At 48.6% G+C, this 6,066-nt stretch overlaps 1 long non-coding RNA gene across 1 annotated transcript; it reads right to left on the bottom strand.

Moving 5' to 3' along the window:
• Positions 1-2,885: 2,885 nt before the first annotated feature.
• On the bottom strand, positions 2,886-3,307 carry LOC139577872 (uncharacterized). Its single transcript, XR_011675452.1, has 2 exons — positions 3,068-3,307; positions 2,886-2,954 (listed from the first exon to the last, which is right to left on the bottom strand). It is a non-coding gene; the product is annotated as an uncharacterized lncRNA (long non-coding RNA).
• Positions 3,308-6,066: the final 2,759 nt, after the last annotated feature.

Below are 6,066 nucleotides of genomic sequence, written 5' to 3'. Positions count from 1 at the left end.
CCTCATCCTCGGATGAGGTGAGGAGAGAAGGATCTTCAGACCAAAACGCAGCTTCAGGGAAATAAGCCATCTTTATTATAAATACGACGGCAACACGAAACAAAACAAAACACTTTCAAAACTACAAAAACAAGAAAACGACGTAGACGACAAAACCTGAACATGAACTTACTTAACTGAAACGTAAAACTCACGGACAGGAAACAGACTACAACGAAAACAAAACAAACAAACGCTACAGTCCTATGTGGTACGAACATAACATACGGACACAGGAGACAATCACCCACAACAAACACTGTGACAACGCCTACCTAAATATGACTCTTAATTAGAGGAACGCCAAACACCTGCCTCTAATTAAGAGCCATACCAGGCAACCCAAAACCAACACAGAAACAGAAAACATAGAATGCCCACCCAACCTCACGTCCTGACCAACTAACACACAAAAACTAACATAAATAGGTCAGGAACGTGACAGTACCCCCCCCACAAGGTGCGAACTCCGGACGCACCAGCACAAAATCTAGGGGAGGGTCTGGGTGGGCATCTAACCACGGTGGTGGTTCAGGCTCGGGGCGCGGTTCCCACCCCACCATAATCCATCCTAACTTCCTCCCTCCAAGAATGTCCACCCTCTTTTGACCCCCACAAAATTCCCTTAACAACATATCTAATAGGGACAACCCCGGGACAGAGAGATAAATTAAGAAAGAGGGATAGATAAGAATATAGAGATAGATGAAGATAGAGAGGGAGATTAGGATAGAGGGGCAACTCCGGACTGAAAGGCAGCTCCGGACAGAGAGACAGCTCTGGACTGATGGGCAGTTCTGGGTATCCAGCCTTTTCAGGCTGAAGGGCAGCTCATGGCTGACTGACGAATCTCGATGCTCATGGCTGGCTGACGGCTCTCGACGCTCATGGCAGGCTGACGGCTCTCGACGCTCATGGCAGGCTGACGGCTCTCGACGCTCATGGCAGGCTGACGGCTCTCGACGCTCATGGCAGGCTGACGGCTCTCGACGCTCATGGCTCTCTGACGGCTCTGGCTGCTCATGGCTCTCTAACGGCTCTGGCTGCTCATGGCTCTCTAACGGCTCTGGCTGCTCATGGCTCTCTGACGGCTCTGGCTGCTCATGGCTCTCTGACGGCTCTGGCTGCTCATGGCTCTCTGACGGCTCTGGCTGCTCATGGCTCTCTGACGGCTCTGGCTGCTCATGGCTCTCTGACGGCTCTGGCAGATCCTGTCTGGTTGGCGGCTCTGGCAGATCCTGTCTGGTTGGCGGCTCTGGCAGATCCTGTCTGGTTGGCGGCTCTGGCAGATCCTGTCTGGTTGGCGGCTCTGGCAGATCCTGTCTGGTTGGCGGCTCTGGCAGATCCTGTCTGGTTGGCGGCTCTGGCAGATCCTGTCTGGTTGGCGGCTCTGGCAGATCCTGTCTGGTTGGCGGCTCTGGCAGATCCTGTCTAGTTGGCGGCTCTGGCAGATCCTGTCTGGCGGGCGGCTCTAGCGGCTCCTGTCTGGCTGACGGCTCTAGCGGCTCCTGTCTGGCGGATGGCTCTGTAGGCTCATGGCAGACGGGCGGCTTTGCAGGCTCATGGCAGACGGGCGGCTTTGCAGGCTCCTGGCAGACGGATGGCTCAGATGGCGCTGGGGAGACGGATGGCTCAGATGGCGCTGGGGAGACGGATGGCTCAGATGGCGCTGGTGAGACGGATGGCTCTGGCCGGATACGGCGCACTGTAGACCTGGTGCGTGGTGCCGGAACTGGAGGCACCGTGCTAATGGTAAGCACCTTCCTACTAGTGCGGGGAGCAGGGACAGGGCACACTGTATTCTCAAAGCCTACTCTACCCCTGATGCGTGGTACCGGCACTGGTGACGCCGGGCTGAGGACAAGCACATCAGGATTAGTAGGGGGAGAATATACAGTGTGTACAGGGCTCTGGAGACGCACTGGAAGCTTAGTGCGTGGGGCCGGAACTGGAGGCACCGGGCTAGATACACGCACTACAGGGAGAGTGCGTGGAGGAGGAACAGGGCTCAGGATACGCACTGGTAGCCTAGTGCGTAGTGTAGACACTGTAGGTACTAGGCTGGGGCGGGGAGGTGGTGCCGGAAATACCGGACCGTGGAGGCGTACTGGCACTCTTGAGCATTGAGCTTGCCCAACCTTACCTGGTTGAATACTCCCGGTTGCCCGACCAGTGCGGGGAGGTGGAATAACCCGCACCGGGCTATGTAGGCGAACCGGGGAAACCATGCGTAAGGCAGGTGCCATGTATGCCGGCCCGAGGAGACGCACTGGAGACCAGACGCGTTGAGCCGGCCTCATGACACCTGGCTCAATACTCAATCTAGCCCTACCAGTGCGGGGAGGTGGAATAACCCGCACTGGGCTATGCACTCGTACAGGAGACACCGTGCGCTCTACTGCGTAACACGGCGCCTGCCCGTACTCCCGCTCTCCACGGTAAGCCTGGGAAGTGGGCGCAGGTCTCCTACCTGCCCTTGGCCCACTATCTCCTAGCCCCCCCCCAAGAATTTTTTGGGAATTACTCACGGGCTTTTTTGGCTTCCGTGCCAGACGCGTTCCCTCATAGCTCCGGTTCCTCTCCCAGGTAGCCTCTGCTCTCCTCAATGCCTCCACCTGTTCCCATGGGAGGCGATCCCTCCCAGCCAGGATCTCCTCCCAAGTGTAGCAACCCTTTCCATCCAAAACATCGTCCCATGTCCATTGCTCCTTTCTCTCCTGTCCCTTACTCTGTTTAGTTTCCCTTTGCCGCTTGGTCTTAGCGTGGTGGGTGATTCTGTAAAGGCTGTCGCTCTCCTCATCCTCGGATGAGGTGAGGAGAGAAGGATCTTCAGACCAAAACGCAGCTTCAGGGAAATAAGCCATCTTTATTATAAATACGACGGCAACACGAAACAAAACAAAACACTTTCAAAACTACAAAAACAAGAAAACGACGTAGACGACAAAACCTGAACATGAACTTACTTAACTGAAACGTAAAACTCACGGACAGGAAACAGACTACAACGAAAACAAAACAAACAAACGCTACAGTCCTATGTGGTACGAACATAACATACGGACACAGGAGACAATCACCCACAACAAACACTGTGACAACGCCTACCTAAATATGACTCTTAATTAGAGGAACGCCAAACACCTGCCTCTAATTAAGAGCCATACCAGGCAACCCAAAACCAACACAGAAACAGAAAACATAGAATGCCCACCCAACCTCACGTCCTGACCAACTAACACACAAAAACTAACATAAATAGGTCAGGAACGTGACACACGGTAACTTTGTCAAGGTACTAATGACCATCAAAACAAACTCTGAACCAACTACATTAATTTGGGGACAGGTTGAAAAGCATTAAAGATTTATGGCAAATTAGCTAGCTAGCTTCCTCTTGCTAGCTAATTTGTCAAGGGATATAAAAATTGGGTTGTTGTTTTACCTGGAATGCACAAGGTCCTCTACCCCCGAAAATGTATCTACAGATAAAAGAGTAAAAGTTTGTTTCTAATAATCTCTCCTCCTTCAGACTTCTTCTTCTTCTTTGGACTTTATATGGCGGTTGGCAACCAACTTTAAGGTGCATTACCACCACCAACTGGACTGGAGTGTGGACCTCAGTTCGTCTTTCAATCACCCACGTGGGTATATGCTCCTAAAAACCAATGAGGAGATGGGAGAGGCGGGACTTGCAGTGCGTCAAGCATCACAAATAGAACCAAGTTCTATTTTAGTGCCTGGCTACGCAGACGCTCGTTGACAGTGAGCAGTGTGGGTGAAATGATTGAATAACATGTATGTGTCAGTGTGGTCAGCATGTAACTGGCATACATAGGCGGCGCATGACTTTCAAGTTTGGGGAAGAACATTATCACCATAAAGATGCACCTTTATAATAAAGCATTACATGCATAATCGCATTTGCGGTCGCTTTTGCGAATCGCTAATTGATTGCATTTTAGAACATTCACATGCACATGTGTGCATTGTTGCGCTTATAATGTGAAGAAATAGCCTAATAGTTTATCAACATTTGAAGCTAATTCTTATCTGTTGCATCAGACTCATTGTTTTTAGAAGTTTTTTTGATGCTAATGGTTGTATTAATTTGGAATCTATCGCATCCCACAACTGTCCCGGACTATGTTTGGAATATTAATTTCTCCCACAGAATAGAATAGGTCAACATTTGTACTATGGCGGATAGTAGATTGACGTAGGCTAGTGCTTTTGCTGTTCGTTAGGCCTACTCATCTTGTTGGCTGACGAAAGTAAATGTGGACAGTTCTTCTGACATACTCACTATGTGCCTAAGGACGCGAGCCGATGTGTCTGTCTTCACTTGTAGCCTGTGAGAAAGACCCAAGATGCCTGTGAGAAGTACCCGATCATGTGAAGGGCATTGGCTAATAAGAGTTGATATATCTTGGAGACATATAGCCCAACATTTGTATCACAACTAAAGTTGCATAAAAAACTATACATTAAGCATATAAAGTGCCTTCTGTAAGTATTCAGACCCCTTCACTTTTTCAACATTTTGTTACTTTACAGCAGGGGTCGGGAACCTTTTTGACTAAGAGAGCCATGAAAGCAAAAAAAAATTGAAATTTATTTCAGTGAAAGCCATATAATATATTTTATTTCTTTCAGGCAAGCCGCAAAACGGCTAAGCACCTTCCCTCTTGACAACCAACGCACAACCAACGCACATTGCTGTGCAAAAGCAGACCAGGATAGTTATTTCCAACTTCATCCAGCAGTGTTTTAAACTGGCGATCATTTAACGCTCGAGCAACAATAAAGTTGATCACACGAATGACCAGCGACATCACTTCCCCAAACTGCCTGTCACACATCTGAGCACAAAGTGCCTCCTGGTGTAGAATGCAATGGAAACTTAGGATGGGTCTATTTTCATGTTCACAGAGAAGCGCCACAAATCCTTTTTTATTCCCCACCGTACACGGAGCACCATCAGTACACACTGAGAGAAGTTTATCCATAGGTAGATTTTTTTCTTGAGCAAACTCCATGAAAGACTTAAATAAATCCTCACCTCTTGTGGACCCTTTTAATGGCAGAACTGCAAGACTTTCTTCGCGCAGTGTGTCACCAACAGCATATCTTGCAATCACGCTGAACTGCGACAAATGGCTCACGTCTGTTGACTCATCCAAAGCCAGGGAAAAGAACGGCGCTGCATTTATGTCCTTCACTTGCGTTTCCTCCACTTTGTTTGCCATCACGGTGGTACGATCATGAACAGTTCTTGCCGACAGAGGCATGTCTTGTATCCGTTTAATTATCTTGTCTTTGTTCGGAAGATCATCAAAAAGTTCATTGGCTACATCCAGCATGAACGTTTTAGCATACTCGCCATCTGTGAATGGTTTTCCGTTCCTCACTATTGCTAAAGATCCAGCAAAGCTAGCGGAATTATAGTCACCTTGCCGGGTCCATACGCGGAGTTGCTGCTGGCTAGCTTGCACCCTGCTCAGTAGCTCTTGGCACGCTTTCTTTCTGCTGTCTCCCGCAGGGTATTTTGATGCAAAGGTAGCATGGCGCGTGTCGAAGTGCCGCTTTACATTCGACCGTTTCATCGATGTAATTTTGTCATTGCAAATTAGACACACCGCAGAACCTGCTCTCTCCACAAAGGCGAATTCTTCGGTCCATTCGTCCTGAAATGTACGATACTCGTCATCTTTTTTTCTTTTCGCCATCTTCTTCGTCGAAGGGTTAGCTTTGAGCTAATGACCGAGCAGACTGATTCAAAAGGAGGCGTTTACCTGTTTTACCTAGCAACGGCCAACGTAGGCCAGTATCATTTAATTAAAATATCTGCGAGCCAGATGCAATCATCAAAAGAGCCACAGGTTCCTGACCCCTGCTTTACAGCCTTATTTTTAAATGGATTATTTAAAAAATCTGCAAAAAAACAACATAAATACCTTATTTACATAATTATTCAGACCCTTTTCTATGAGACTCGAAATTGAGCTCATGTGCATCCTGTTTCCA

Source organism: Salvelinus alpinus, chromosome 6 (genome assembly GCF_045679555.1).
Source record: "Salvelinus alpinus chromosome 6, SLU_Salpinus.1, whole genome shotgun sequence".
Classification (NCBI taxonomy): domain Eukaryota; kingdom Metazoa; phylum Chordata; class Actinopteri; order Salmoniformes; family Salmonidae; genus Salvelinus; species Salvelinus alpinus.
This window is presented reverse-complemented; position numbering and strand designations above follow the sequence as displayed.